General features: G+C 45.4%; 1 protein-coding gene across 1 annotated transcript in view; it reads right to left on the minus strand.

Annotated features, from left to right (window-relative positions):
* The window catches only part of SLC25A20 (solute carrier family 25 member 20), a 41,500-nt gene that overhangs the window by 6,529 nt on the left and 18,542 nt on the right, over positions 1-16,429 (minus strand). The gene's annotated exons all lie outside the window — the stretch shown is intronic.

Genomic DNA, 16,429 nt, shown 5'->3' on the forward strand with positions numbered 1-16,429 from the left:
GGCTCACGCCTGTATTCCCAGCACTTTGAGAGGCTGAGGCGGGTGGATCACCTGAGGTCAGGAGTTCGAGACCAGCCTGACCAACATGGTAAAACCCTGTCTCTACTCAAAATATAAAAATTAGCTGGGTCAGCCGGGCGCGGTGGCTCAAGCCTGTAATCCCAGCACTTTGGGAGGCCGAGGCGGGTGGATCACGAGGTCAAGAGATCGAGACCATCCTGGTCAACACAGTGAAACCCCATCTCTACTAAAAATACAAAAAATTAGCTGGGCATGGTGGCGCGTGCCTGTAATCCCAGCTACTCAGGAGGCTGAGGCAGGAGAATTGCCTGAACCCAGGAGGCGGAGGTTGCAGTGAGCCGAGATTGCGCCATTGCACTCCAGCCTGGGTAACAAGAGCGAAACTCCGTTCCCAAAAAAAAAAAAAAAAAAAATTAGCTGGGTGTGGTGGCATGTGCCTGTAATCCCCGCTACCCAGGAAGCTAAGGCAAAAGAATCACTTGAACCAGGAGGCGGAGGTTGCAATGAGCTGAGATTGTGCCACTGCACTCCAGCTGGGCAACAGAAACTCTGCCTCAATAAATAAATAAATAAATAAACAAATGAAAAGGATCCCATTCAAAATAGCAATAAAGGCTGGGCATTCCAGCCTGGGTGACAGAGAGAGACTCCATCTGAATGAATGAATGAAAAGGATCCCATTCAAAATAGCAACAAAGGCCGGGCACAGTGGCTCACGCCTGTAATCCCAGAAGTTTGGGAGGCAAAGGCAGGCGGATCACCTGAGGCCAGGACTTTGAGACCAGCCTGGCCAATATGATGAGACCTCTGTCTCTACTAAAAATACGAAATTTAGCCGGGTGGGTGGCAGGCACCTAAAATCTCAGCTACTCGGGAGGCTGAGGCAGAAGAATCACCTGAACCTGGAAAGCAGAGGCTGCAGTGAGCCAAGATCGTATCATTGTACTCCAGCCTGGGTAACAGAGTCAGACTCTGTCTCAAAAAAAAAAAAAAAGCAATAAAATATATGTGAATTAAGCAATAGAACTTGCATAAATAAAACTCTAAAATATCTAAGGATCATAAAGGAAGAAGTCAATAAAAAAGAGTCCTAATTCTAGTTGGGAAAAGTTTTCAATCAGAAAGATGTCCATTTTTCTAAAAATAACAAATTTAAGATAATGTCAATTGAGTATCAATGGACTTTCTGGTATAACTTCCCCAAAGGATCTGGGCATGCGTGAACCTGGTATGTCTGAGAAACAGAAGGAAGGTCATGTGATCAGAGAATGCTAGAGCCAATTCACAGTGACCTGGGGGGCCTTGGAGGATTGGGTGTGGGAATAACATATTTACAGAATCCTATCATTGTTATGTATATACAGACTGTAAGAAGGGAAACAAGTAAGGAAGCCCTCACAGTCATCCAGGACAGTGATGAAGGTGACCTAAAGCAGTATAACTGCAATGGAGATGGTGAGAAGGGGTGGATTTGGGATAATGTTGAAAGTCAGCGTAACTGCTCAACAGATGGAATCTAAAGAGTGGGAAAAAAAGAGGAATTTAGGAGAACTCCTGAGCTTTAAGCCTGAATAACTAGAAGGATACTACTGTCACCAGCTGAGCTGGAAAATGCTGAGAGCTGGAAAATGCTGAGGAGGTACTAGGGAAGACCAGGAGTTCAGTTTTGTACATGATGTTTGAGGCACCTATTAGCATCCACATAGAAATGTTGCATAAACTAGTCTAAAGTTTAGAAAAAGTCTGAGCTGAAGATATAAATTTTTTTTTTTTTTTTGAGACGGAGTTTCACTCATGTTACCCAGGCTGGAGTGCAATGGCGCAATCTCGGCTCACCGCAACCTCCGCCTCCTGGGTTCAGGCAATTCTCCTGCCTCAGCCTCCTGAGTAGCTGGGATTACAGGCACGCACCACCATGCTCAGCTAATTTTTTTTTTGTATTTTTAGTAGAGACGGGGTTTCACCATGTTGACCAGGATGGTCTCGATCTCTTGACCTTGTGATCCACCCGCCTCGGCCTCCCAAAGTGCTGGGATTACAGGCTTGAGCCACCGTGCCCGGCCGATATAAATTTTTTTGAGACCGAGTCTTGCTCTGTCACCAGGCTGTAGCGCAGTGGCACAATCTCGGCTCACTGCAACCTCCACCTCCCAGATTCAAGCAATTCTCCTGCCTCAGCCTCCCAAGTAGCTGGGACGATAGGCACATGCCACCACGTCCAGCTAATTTTTATATTTTTAGTAGTGACAGGGTTTCACTATGTTAGCCAGGATGGTCTTGATCTTTGGACCTTGTGGTCCGCCTGCCTCGGCCTCCCAAAGTGCTGGGATTACAGGCGTGAACCACTGCACCCAGCCTGAGAAATAAATTTGAGTCATCAGCATATAAATGGTGTTTTAAAAGTCATGAGACAAGGCTGGGTACAGTGGCTTACTCCTGTAATCTCAGCATTTTGGGAGGCTGAAGTGGGCAGATCACTTGATGCCAGAAGTTCCAGACCAGCCTGGTCAACTTGGCAAAACTCTGTTTCTAAAAAAAACCCAAAAAACAAACAAATTAGCTGGGTGTGGTGGTGTGTGCCTGTAGTCCCAGCTACTTGGGGGTCTGAGACACAAAAATCGCTTGAACCCAGGAGGCCTGGGTTACAGTGAGCTGAGATCGTGCCACTGCACTCCAGGCTGGAAGACAAAGTGAGACTCTGTCTCAAAAAAAAAAAAAAAAAAAAGGAAAGAAAAGAAAGATAAGTATTGAGAACTGACCACTGAAGTATAAAAGTCACTAGTGACCTTGATAAAACCACTTTCTTTGCAGTTGTGAGGCAAAGGCCAGATTGAAGCAGGTTTAACAATTAGAGAAAAGGAACTGGAAATGATGAGTAGTAAAAAACAGAAAACAGGCTAGGTGTGGCGGCTCATGCCTGTAATCCCAGAATTTTGCGAGGCCAAGCTGGGTGGATCACCTAAGGTCAGGAGTTCAAGAACAGCCTGGCCAACAAGGCGAAACCCCATCTTTACTAAAAGTACAAATATTAGCATGGCATGGTGATGCACACCTGTGTTCCCAGCTACTCGGGAGGCTGAGGCAGGAGAATCACTGGAACCCAGGAAGCAGAGGTTGCAGTGAGCCAAGATCATGCCACTGCATTCCAGCCTCAGTGACAGAGCAATACTCCATCTCAAAAAAAAAAAAAAAAAGAAAAACAACTTTTTCAAAGAGTTTTCATGTAAGAGGGAGCAAAGTCATGAAGCATAGAAATTTGTGTGGAAAAGACTAACATTTGTTTGATACAGGGTCACACTCTGTTGCTCAGGCTGGAGTACAGTTGCATGATCTCTGCTCACTGCAGCATCCACCTCCCGTGGTCAAGCAATCCTCCCACCTCAGACTCCTGAGTAGCTGGGACCACAGGTGCACACCACCATACTTGGCTGGTTTTTTTTTACTTTTTTTGAGACGGAGTTTCATTCTTTATGCCCAGGCTGGAGTGCAATGGCACAATCTCGACTCACCGCAACCTCCGCCTCCTGGGTTCAAGTGATTCTCCTGCCTCAGACTCCCAAGTAGCTCAGATTACAGGTGCCCACCACCACACCCAGCTAATTTTTTGTATTTTTAGTAGAGATGGAGTTTCACCATGTTGGCCAGGCTGGTCTTAAATGCCTGACCTTAGATGATCCACCTGCTTCTGCCTCCCAAAGTTCTGGGATTACAGGTGTAATCCCACTGCGTCCAGCCCATATCTGTCTGTTTGTATTGTTTTGTAGAGATGGGGGTTTCACCATGCTGCACAGGCTGGTCTTGAACTCCTGGGCTCAGGTGATCTGTACACTTCAGCTTCTAAAAGTGCTGAGATGATAAGCGTAAGCCACCAGACAAAGTCTGTATTTTTAAGATGAAAAATGCAAGCATGTTTATGCCTTTATTCCCGACAAGAATGATCGAGTGGAGGGCAAAAACTGATGTCAGTGGCTGGGCAAAAAAAAAAAAAAAAAAAGCAATGTCTGTGGCTGGGCAAGAGGGGATAGGATCCAGTGCACAAAGAGGCCTGGGGTCAAGCAGAAGCATGGGCCATTCTTGGTAGAAGCAAGCACGGTGCCCATGGATGCAGCAGCAGGTAGGTATGTGGAGGCAGCAGAAGGCATCTGGTGAAGTCCTCTTCTGATGGTTTCGTTTTCTCAGTGAAGTCAGAAACCAGATCATCTACTGAGAAGGTGGGGGTTTGAGAAGAGATGAGGTATGAAGTAATCACACAGCAGAGTAAGGGGGTGCAAGAGAAGAGCAGGGATAGGCAAATGTCTGATGTAGGAGTAGAAAAGGACTTCAGACAAAATGGAAGAAGTCATAAGGGAAAAGAGCAATGGACAAAGCTACTGAACACAAACATTTCCTAGGTCAAAATCAATAGACAGACTTCTACTTCTGGGAATATGGAGTAGATGTACTTTTCCTTATTTCTCCAGCTAAGTACAACAACAACAACAAAAAACTTTAGATTGTATATTTAGAATAAACATATGAAGAGTCTGAAAATTTGAACAGAAGGCAGCAAAGAAACCTTGGAATTTGAGGAGTGAGATGGTGATGACTTCCTTGGGTTTTCCTTTTACCCTGTATATGTCAGCTGAAGAAACTGATAATCCAAAAATATCAAACAGTACAAACCAAAAAGAAGGCCCAACAAAAGCATGCATTCTCTACAAAATGGACCAGGAAAGGGATAGCCACAGAAAGAAAACTTTTAGACACTAACACTCTACTCCAGCCAAACACCACTTAAAAAGCTGTGACCCACCCACACCAGCAAAGACCAAGTAGGAAGCCTAGACTTTCATCTCCATGGGACTGTAATGAAGTACCCAACATGTTACCAGCAAGGAGTCAGAGAAAGCCAAGTAAGAAATCAGGGTAGGCCGGGCGCGGTGGCTCAAGCCTGTAATCCCAGCACTTTGGCAGGCCGAGGCGGGTGGATCACGAGGTCAAGAGATCGAGACCATCCTGGTCAACATGGTGAAACCCCGTCTCTACTAAAAATACAAAAAATTAGCTGGGCATGGTGGTGCATGCCTGTAATCCCAGCTACTCAGGAGGCTGAGGCAGGAGAATTGCCTGAACCCAGGAGGCGGAGGTTGCGGTGAGCCGAGATCACGCCATTGCACTCCAGCCTGGGTAACATGAGTGAAACTCTGTCTCAAAAAAAAAAAAAAAAGAAAAGAAATCAGGGTAAGGGCCATAGCTAAGGCCTTGTGTGGCCCTGTACCCTTCTCTGAAAAAAATAAATTAAGGGCGGGTGCAGTGGCTCACGCCTGTAATTCCAGCACTTTGGGAGGACAAGGTGGGCAGATCATGAGGTCAAGAGATTGAGAACATCCTGGCCAACATGCTGAAACCCACTCTCTACTAAAAATACAAAAACTAGCTGGGCATGGTGGTGTGTGCCTGTAGTCCCAACTACTCAGGAGGCTGAGGCAGGAAGAATCGCTTGAACCTGGGAGGCGGAGGTTGCAGTGAGCCAAGATCGCACCGCTGCACTCCACCCTGGTGACAGGGTGAGACTCTGTCTCAAAATTTAAAAATTAATTAATTATTTTAAAAAACGAATTAGGACTTGCATCCCTGACAGCTTGTGCCAGCACCCTGCCACCCTACAGTGCTAGTGGAGACACTGGAACTCCCATACTTACCCAGCAATAAAAAGGAACACCCATTGTCAGGTGTCAACAGAGGCCAAGTAGGAACCTTGATTTCTACCTCCACCTAGTAGTAAAGGGACTGCATCCGTCCCTTCCCTGCTGGAGTAGTATAGTAGTATCAGAGAAACCCCCACTCAATATCTAACTATCCAGGTTGCAACTGAAAAATCACTTGTCATATTCAAAACAAGGAAGACCTCAAACTGAAAGAAAAAAGACTAGCAATATTTGCCAACACCAAGATACCAGAGATGTTAGAATTATCTGACAAAGATTTTAAAGCAGGCATGATAAAAATCCTTCAATGAGCAATTATGAACATGCTTAAAATTTTTATTTATTTATTCATTTATTTATTTATTTTTGAGATGGAGTTTCGCTCTTGTTGCCCAGGCTGGAGTACAATGGCACCATCTTGGCTCACCGCAACCTCCACCTCCTGGGTTCAAGCAATTCTCCTGCCTCAGCCTCCTGAGTAGCTGGGATTACAGACATGCACCATCACACCCAGCTAATTTTGTGTTTTTAGTAGAGACGGGGTTTCTCCATGTTGGTCAGGCTGATCTCAAACTCCCAACCTCAGGTGATCCGCCCACCTCGGCCTCCCAAAGTGCTGGGATTACAGGCATGAACCACCGTGCCCAGCTGAAAAAAAAATTTTAATAGGCCAGGTACAATGGCTAATGACTATAAATCCTAGCATTCTGGGAGGTCAAGGTGAGAGGATCACTTGATCCCAAGAGTTGGAAACCAGCCAGGGCAATAAAGCAAGATCCCGTTTCTACAAAAAAAAAAAAAAAGTTAGGCATGCCTGGGAGTAGTCTCAGGTAATAAGGAGTCTGAGGCAGGAAGATCATTTGAGCCCAACAGTTTGAGGATTCAGTAAGCCATTTTCAGACCACTACACTCCAGCCTAGGCAACAGGGTAAGATCCTATCTCTAGAAAAAAAGAGAAAGAAGAAAAGAAGCCAGGCATGGTGGCTCATATCTGTAATTCCAGCACTTGGGGAGGCCAAGGTGGGCAGATTGCTTGGTCCCAGGAGTTTGAGACCAGCCTGGGTAACATAGGAAGACCCTACCTCTACAAAAAATTAAAAAATTAGCCAGGTATGGTGATACATGTCTGTAGTACCAGCTACTCAGAGGCTAGGTGAAAGGATCTCTTGAGCCTGAAAGGTCAAGGCTACAGAAGCTGTGATCATGCCACTGTACTTCAGCCTGGGCATTGTCTCAAAAAAAAGGAAACAGGCCAGGTGTGGTGGCTCACGCCTGTAATCCCAGCACTTTGGGAGGCCAAGGAGGGAGGATCGCCTGAGGTTGGGAGGTTGAGACCAGCCTGGTCAACATGGTGAAACCCAGTATCTACCAAAAAATACAAAAATTAGCCAGGGGTGATGGCATGCACTGTAGTCCCAGCTACTTGGGAGGCTGAGGCAGGAGAATCTCTTGAACCCAGGAGATGGAGGTTACAGTGAGCCAAGATCGCATGGCTGCACTCCAGCCTGAGCAACAGAGTAGACCCTATCTCAAATTAAAAAAAAAAATTTTTTAATAAAACTGTCCCTATTTGCAAACAATATGATTGTCTACGTGGGAAATCCCAAGGAATCTTTAAAAAGAAAATCACAGAACAAATAAGGAAGTTCAGGAAGATTGTAGGATACAAGATTATGTAAAAATCAATCGTGTTTCCTAAACTAGCAATGAACATGTGGAAAACCAAATAAAATTATAATATCATTTATAATACCTTTTTTTAATTTTAATCTTTTTTTTTTTACTATAATACCATTTTATAAGGCAAACAGAAAAAGAAACACTTAGGTGTAAATCACTTAGGTGTAAATGTAAGAAAACCTGTACAGGGATTATGTGCTGAAAACTATACAATGCTGATAAAACAAATCAGATTTTTTTTTTCTTTTTTTTTTCTTTTGAGACAGTATCTCAACTTTGTCACCTCCTGGGTTCAAGCAATCTTCCTGTCTCAGCCCATCAGGTGACAAGGACTACAGGCATGCACCATCATGCCCAGCTCTTTTTTTTTTTTTTTTTGAGACAGAGTCTCACTCTGTTGCCCAGGCTGGAACGTAGTGGCATGATCTTGGCTCACTGTAACCTTTGCTTCCCAGGTTCAAGTGATTCTCCTGCTCAGCCTCCCCAATAGATGGGACTATAGGCGCATGCCACCACACCCAACTAACTTTTTGTATTTTTAGTAGAGATGGAGTTTTACCATGTTAGACGGGATGGTCTTGATCTCCTGACCTCATGATAGGCCCACCTTGGCCTCCCAAAGTGCTGGGATTACAGGCGTGAGCCACCGCACCTAGCAATTTTTTTTTTTTTAAGAGATGTGGTTTCGCTGAATTGCCCAGGCTAGTCTCAAACACCTGAGCTCAAGCAATCCTCCTGCCTTGGCCTCCCAAAGTGCTAGGATGACAGGCCACCAAGCTTAGCCAGAAATCATTTTTTTTTTTTTGAGATGGGATATCACTCTATCACCCAGGCTGTAGTGCAGTGGTACAATCTCGGCTCTCGGCTCACTGCAACCTCTGCCCACAGGTTCAAGTGATTCTCATGCCTCAGCCACCAGAGTAGCTGGGATTACAGGCCTGTGCCACCACGTGTGGCTAATTTTTGTATTTTTATTAGAGACAAGGTTTTGCCATGTTGGCCAGGCCGGTCTTGAACTCATGGCCTCATACGATCCACCTGCCTCAGCTTCCCAAAATGCTGGGATTACAGGCGTGAGCCACCATGCCTGGCCAGAAATCAGATTTTTAAATAAATGGAATAAATCAGACTTTAAAATCAGATTTTTAAATAAATAAATTCTCCATTCTTCCTGGATTGGAGGATTCAAAATAATAAAGGTGTCAATTCTGCCCAAATTGATCTATACATTTAACATAATTCCTATCAAAATCTCAGCAAGATTTTTAAATTATCCTACAATGTATGTGGAAAGACAAGGGAGTAGAAAATTGTTCCAGGAAGCTAAAAGAATTTTTTTCTTTCTCTTTCTTTCTTTCTTTCTCTTTTTCTTTCTCTCTCTCTCTCTCTCTCTCTCTCTTTCTTTTCTTTCTTTCTTTTTTTTTTTTTTTTTAAAATAGAGATGGGATTTCACCATGTTGGCCAGGATGGTCTCGATCTCTTGACCTCGTGATCTGCCCACCTCGGCTTCCCAAAGTGCTGGGATTACAGGCGTGAGCCACCGTGACTGGCCCAACAATTTTTTTTCAAGAGTCAAGTGGGAGGAATAAGTCTGTTGAATTTCACGGTTTATTATATATGGCTATAGTATCAAGACTGTGTGGTATTGGTGAAGAGATAGACATATAGATCAATGGAGTAGAATAAAGAAACAAGGCCAGGTGCGGTGGCTCACGCCTGTAATCCCAGCATTTTGGAAGGCCAACGCAGGCAGATTACCAGAGATCTGGAGTTCGAGACCAGCCTGACCAACAGGGAGAAACCCCATCTCTACTAAAAATACAAAATTAGCCAGTTATGGTGGTGCATGTCTATAATCCCAGCTATTTGGGAGGCTGAGGCAGGAGAATCACTTGAACTTGGGAGGCAGAGGTTGCAGTAAGTAAAGATCACGCCATTGCACTCCAGCCTGGGCAACAAGAGTGAAACTATGTCTCAAAGGAAAAAAAGAGAGAGAAACAGATCACACAAAAAGGCCCAATTGATTTGTTTTTGTTTTTTTTCTATCATCCAGGCTTTAGTACAATAGCGCAATCATGGCTCACTGCAGCCTCAACTTCCCAGGCTGAATCTCACCCTTCAGGGCCCTCAAGTAGCTGGGACTACAGGTACATACCAGCATGCCAAGCTAATATTTTTTATTTATTTTTATTTATTTTTATTTTTTTGAGATGGAGTCTCACTCTGTTGCCCAGGCTGCAGTGGCGCGATCTCGGCTCACTGCAATCTTCTCTTCCTGGGTTCAAGAAATTCTCCCACCTCAACCTCCCAAGTAGCTGGGACTGCAGGCACGTGCCACCATGCCCGGCTAATTTTTTGTATTTTTAGCAAAGACAGGGTTTCATCATGTTGGCCAGGATGGTCTCAATTTCTTGACCTCATGATCCGCCCACCTCAGCCTCCCAAAGTGCTGGGATTACAGGTGTGAGCCACCATGCCCAGCCTGTTTTTTATTACCTGCATTTTTTTTTTTAAGAGATGGGATTTTGCCATGCTGTGAAAGCTGGTCTCAAACTCCTGGGCTCAAGCAGTCCACCACCCTCGACTTTGAAAGGTACTGGGATTACAGGTGTGAGCCACTGCGCCTGGCCTGCCCAATAATTTTTATTTTTATTTTTTGAGACAGAGTACTACTCTGTCACCTAGGCTGGAGTACACTGGCACAATCTTGGCTGACTTTTGTATTTTGGGCTAATTGTGTATTTTTAGTACAGATGGGGTTTCACCATGTTGGCCAGGCTAGTCTCAAATTCCTGACCTCAAGTGATCCACCTGTCTTGGCCTCCCAAAGTGCTGGGATTACAAGCGTGAGCCACCGTGCCCAGCCCCCAGTTGATTTTTTAAAAGGTACAAACACAATTCAGTAGAATGAAGACAGTTTTTTCAACAAATGAGACAAGTGGACATCAAAAGTAAAAGAAAAAAAAAGAATTACGTTCTAATTCTCATATATTATACAAAAATTGGCCAGGCATAGTGGCTCACACTTGTAATCCCAGCACTTTGGAAGGCCAAGACAGGAGGACTGCTTGAGCCAAGGAGTTCACCATTAGTCTGAGCAACATGACCTCATCTTTATAAAAAGATGTGTTTAATTAGCTGTTTGTAGTAACACATACCTGTAGTCCCAGCTACTTAGGAGACTGAGGCAGAAGAACTATTTGAGCCCAGGATGCTGAGGCTGCAGAGAGCCATGATTTTACCACCACACTTCAGCCTGGGCAATAGAGTAAGACTCTGTCTCAAAAACAAACAAAAAAATTAACCCAAATGGGGTCACAGACTTGAATGTAAAACATATAATGATAAATAAAACCCATAGAAGGCTGGGGTGCAGTGGCTCATGTCTGCAATCCCAGCACTCTGGGAGGCCGAGACGGGCGGGTCACCTGAGGTCAGGAGTTGGAGACCAGCCTGACCAACATGGTGAAACTCCATCTCTACTAAAAATATAAAAACTAGCTGGGCTTGGCGATGTGTGCCTATAATCCCAGCTACTCAGGAGGCTGAGGCAGGAGAATCACTTTAATCTGGAAGGCAGAGGTTGCAGTGGGCCAAGATCACACCACTGCCCTCCAGCCTGGGCAAGAGAGCAAGACTCCATCTCAAAAAATATAAAATAGGCCAGGCATGGTGGCTAATGCCTGTAGTCCTAGCACTGTGGGAGGCCGAGGCAGGTGGATCTCTTGAGGCCAGGAGTTGAAGACCAGCCTGGCCAACATGGAGAAATCAAGTCTTTACTGAAAAAACAAAAATCAGTTGGGCATGGTGGTTTGTGCCTGTAATCCCAGCTACTTGGGTGCCTGAAGCAGCAGAATCGCATGAACCCAGGAGGCAGAGGCTACCGTGAGCAGAGATCATGCCACTGTACTCCAGCCTGGGTAAAGGAGTGAGACAATGCCTCAAATAAATAAAATAAAATAAAATAAAATAAAATTTGTAGGGAAAAAAAAGAAAATCTTCAGGATCTAGGTTTAAGTAAAGAATTCTTAGACTTAGGGCGGGTGCAGTGGCTCACACCTGTAATCCCAGCACCTTGGGAGGCCGAGGTGGGTGGATCACCTGAGGTCAGGAGTTCGAGACCAGCCTGGCCAACATGGTGAAACCTTGTCTCTATCAAAAATACAAAAATTAGGCCAGGCATGGTGGCTCACGTCTGTAATCCAAGCACGTTGGAGGCCAAGGTGGGCAGAGGTCAGGAGTTCATGGTGAACTCCCTGAGGTTGGGAGTTCAAGACCAGCCTGACCAACATGGTGAAACCCCGTCTTAAAAAAAAAAAATACAAAAATTAGCCAGGCATGGCAGCACACGCCTGTAATCCCAGCTACTTGGGAAGCTGAGGCAGGAGAATCAGTTTAATCTGGGAGGGGGAGGTTTTGGTGGGCCAAGATCATGCTACTGCACTCCAGGCCTGAGCGACAGAGCAAGACTCTGTCTCAAAATAAACAAATAAGTAAATAAAAATAAATATTAACTCAGCATGAAGGAGCACGCCCGTAGTCTCAGCTCCTTGGTAGGCTGAGGCAGGAGGATCCCTTGAGCCCAGATCGAGGTTGCATTATGCTATGATCATACCACTGTACTCCAGTCTAGGCAACAGAGTGAGACCTTGTCTAAAAAAAAAAAAAAAAAAAAAAAAAACCTAAACTAGAGAGACAGCTACAATAACACCCAACAATTGCATTCCTAGGCATTTTTCCCAGAGAAATGGAGAAATGAAGACTTATTTTCTGACAAAAAACCTCTGTGTACAAGTGTTTATAGCATCTTTATTCCTAATAAGCTCAAACTAGAAACAACACAGATGCTGTGAGGTGGAGGAATAAATTATGATAATCCATACCATGACTATTATTTAGTAATAAAAATGAATGCACTATTAATGTATGTGATAATCCAAATGGATCTCTAGAAAATTATGCTGAAGGCCAGGCATGGTGGTGGCTCATGCCTGTAATCCCAGCACTTTGAGAGGCCAAGGTAGGTGGATCACCTAAGGTCAGGAGTTCGAGACCAAGCTGGCCAACATGGTGAGACTCTCTCCCCCACTGTCTCTATTAAAAATACAAAAAGTAGGCTGGGCGCGGTGGCTCAAGCCTGTAATCCCAGCACTTTGGGAGGCCGAGGCGGGTGGATCACAAGGTCAAGAGATTGAGACCATCCTGGTCAACATGGTGAAACCCCGTCTCTACTAAAAATACAAAAAATTAGCTGGGCATGGTGGCACGTGCCTGTAATCCCAGCTACTAAGGAGGCTGAGGCAGGAGAATTGCCTGAACCCAGGAGGCGGAGGTTGCGGTGAGCCGAGATCGCGCCATTGCACTCCAGCCTGGGTAACAAGAGCGAAACTCCGTCTCAAAAAAAAAAAAAAAAAAATACAAAAAGTAGCCAGGCTTGGTAGTGCAAGCCTGGCTACTTGAATGCCTGTAATCCCAGTTATTCGGGAGACTGAGGAGGGAGGATTGCTTGAACCTGGGAGGCAGAAGCTGCAGTGAATTGAGATTGTGCCACTGCACTCCAGCCTCAGTGACAGAATGAGACTCCATCACAAAAAAAAAAAAAAATTCTGAGTTTGTTTATTTATTTATTTATTTATTTAAATTTATTTTTTGAGACAGAGTCTCGCTTTGTCCCCCAGGCTGGAGTGCAATGATGCAATCTCGGCTCACTGCAACCTCTGTCTCCTGAGTTCAAGCAATTCTCACGCCTCAGCCTCTTGAGTAGCTGGGATTACAGGCGTGCACCACCACACCCGGCTAATTTTTGTACTTTTAGTAGAGACAGGGTTTCTCCATGTTGGCCAAGCAGGTCTCGAACTCCTGACCTCAGGTGATCTGCCCACCTCAGCCTCCCAAAGTGCTGGGATTACAGGTGTGAGCCATCATGCCAAGCCAATGCTGAACTTAAAATCCAATCGATGCTGGGCATGATGGCTCATACTTGTAATCCCAGCACTTTGGGAGGCCAAGGCAAGCAGATTGTTTGAGCTCAGGAGTTTCAAGACCAGCCTGGGCAACAAAGTCAAACCCCATCTCTAAAAAAATAAACAGGCCGGGCGCGGTGGCTCAAGCCTGTAATCCCAGCACTTTGGGAGGCCGAGGCGGGTGGATCATGAGGTCAAGAGATCGAGACCATCCTGGTCAACATGGTGAAACCCCGTCTCTACTAAAACTACAAAAAATTAACTGGGCATGGTGGTGCATGCCTGTAGTCCCAGCTACTCAGGAGGCTGAGGCAGGAGAATTGCCTGAACCCAGGACGTGGAAGTTGCAGTGAGCCGAGATCGCGCCATTGCACTTCAGCCTGGGTAACAAGAGCGAAACTCCGTCTCAAAAACTAACTAAATAAATAAATAAATAAAAATAAATAAATAAACAAAACTAGCAGGGCGTGGTGATGCACACCTGTAGTACCAGATACTCAGGAGCCTGAGGTAGGATGGCTTCAGCATGGGAGGCAGAGGTTCTAGTGCACTGAGTCCAGCCACTGCACTACAAAGACTGGGTGACAGAGAGCCAGACCCTGTCTCAAAAATAAAGAAAGAAATAAAAAAATTTAAAAAGCCAATCCGGGCCAGGGACAGTGGCTCATACCTGGATCCCACCACTCTGGGAGGCTGAGGCAGGCAGATCACCTGAGGTTAGGAGTTCGAGACCAGCCTGGTCAACATGATGAAACACCATCTTTTCAAAAAATACAAAAATTAGTTGAGTGTGGTGGGAGGCACTGTAATCCCAGCTACTCGGGAGGCTGAGGCAGGAGAATTGCTTGAACCTGGGAGGCGGAGGTTGGAGTGAACCAAGATTATGCCATTGCACTCCAGCCCGGGCGACAAGAGCAAGACTTTATCTCAAAAAAAAAAAAAAAGCCAATCTGAAGAGTTTACATGCTCTTATATATGTGAGCCACCGCACCCAGTTTCATATAACATTTTTTAAATTAAAAAAAAGTATAGAAATTGTTACACTCTAAGGGCTCTGAGATTCTGGACAAATGATAGAAACACACAGCCAGGCGTGGTGGCTCACATCTGTAATCCCAACACTTTGGGAATCCAAGGTGGCAGATCACCTGAGGTCAGGAGTTCAATACCAGCCTGAGCAACATGGCAAAATCCTGTCTCCACTAAAAATACAAAAATTAGCCAGACATGGTGGTAGGCACCTGTAGTCCCAGCTACTCGGGAGGCTGAGGCAGGAGAATCTCTTAAACCCAGGAGGCAGAGGTTGCAGCGATCTGAAATCACACGACTGCACTTCAGTCTGGGCAACTGAGTGAGACCCTGTCTCAAAAAACTAGAAAAGAGATCAGGCACAGTGTCTCACACCTGTAATCCCAACACTTTGGGAGGCTGAGGCAGGTGGGTCACCTGAGGTCAGGTGTTTGAGACCAGCCTGACCAACATGGAGAAACACTGTCTCTACTAAAAATACAAAATTAGCTGGGAATAGTGGCCCATGCCTGTAATCCCATCTATTCAGGAGGCTGAGGCAGGAGAATCGCTTGAACCCGTAAGGTGGAGGTGGCAGTGAGCCAAGATCGTAGCATTGCACTCCAGCCTGGGCAACAAGAGTGAAACTCCATCAAGGAAGGAAGGAAGGAAGGAAGGAAGGGGGGGGAGGGGGGAGGAAGGGAAGGAGGGAAGGGAGGGAAGGAGGGAAGGAAGGAAGGGAGAAAGAGAGAGAGGAAGGAAGGAAGGGAGAAAGAGAGAGAGGAAGGAAGGAAGGGAGAGAGAGAGAGAGGAAGGAAGGGAGAAAGAGAGAGAGGAAGGGAGGGAGGGAGCAAAGAAGGGAAGAAAAGAAAGACAAAACAGAGAGAAGGAGGGAGAGAGGGAAGGAAAAAAGGAAAGGAGGGAGGGAAGGAGGGAAAAAACAAAGAGAAAAAAGAGGGAGAGAGAGAAGGAAAAAAGAAGGAAGGAAGGAAGGAAGGGATGGAGGGAGGGAGGGGAAAGGAAAGAAAGACAGACATGACATCATCTTGGGCAGAAACAGCCTTCCTTCTACCTTAAAGGAGACATGACTCACCTTTCAGAGTTCCTGAAATAGCTGCTAATAACGATGGGTAGGACCAGGCTGACACATCACAGGTGTGACATTTTGGTTGGATTGTTATAATGGCCTGGTTCTTAATTATACTACAATTACTTCTGTGTTTCTGAAAACCTTGAAGTTGTTTTGTACACCGAATGTGAGGACTTTATTTTTATTTGAGACAGGGTTTCACTTGTCACACAGACTGAAGTGCAGTGGCACAATCATGGCTTAATGCAGCCTCAACAATCCAGGCTCAAGTGATCCTCTCACCTTAGCCTCCAGAGTAACTGGGATAACAGGTACACACACAGGAGTAGCTGAGTACACAGGTACACAAGCCCAGCTAATTTTTAAAAAAAATTTTGTGCTGGGAGAAGTGGCTCACGCCTGTAATCCCAGCACTTTGGGAGGCTGAGGCGGGTGAATTACTTGAGGTCAGGAGTTCGAGACCAGTCTGATCAACATGGCAAAACCCTGTCTCTACTAAAAATATAAAAATTAGCCAAGCTTGGTGGCAAGCACCTGTAATTCCAGCTACTCAGAAGGCTGAGGCAGGAGAATTGCTTGAATCCAGGAGGCGGAGGGTGCAGTGAGTCAAGATCATGCCATTGCACTCCAGCCTACATGACAGAGCAAGACAGTCTCAAAAAAAAAAAATTTTTTTTTTGTAAAGATGGGATCCCACTATGTTGCCCAGGCTAGTGTTTTGTTTTGTTTTGTTTTGTTTTGTTTTGTTTTGTTTTGTTTTGTTTTAGACACAGTTTTGCTTTTCTGCCCAAGCTGGAGGGCAGTGGCGTGACTCCACTCACTGTAACCTCTGCTTCCAGGGTTCAAGTGATTCTCCTGCCTCAGCCTCCCAAGTAGCTGGGATTACAGGTGCCCACCACCACGCCCAGCTAATTTTTGTATTTTTAGTAGAGACAGGGTTTTACCACGTTGGCCAGGCTGATCTCAAACTCCTGACCTCA

This window comes from Sapajus apella, unplaced genomic scaffold (genome assembly GCF_009761245.1).
Source record: "Sapajus apella isolate SASKATOON/1434 unplaced genomic scaffold, GSC_monkey_1.0 scaffold23, whole genome shotgun sequence".
NCBI lineage: Eukaryota > Metazoa > Chordata > Mammalia > Primates > Cebidae > Sapajus > Sapajus apella.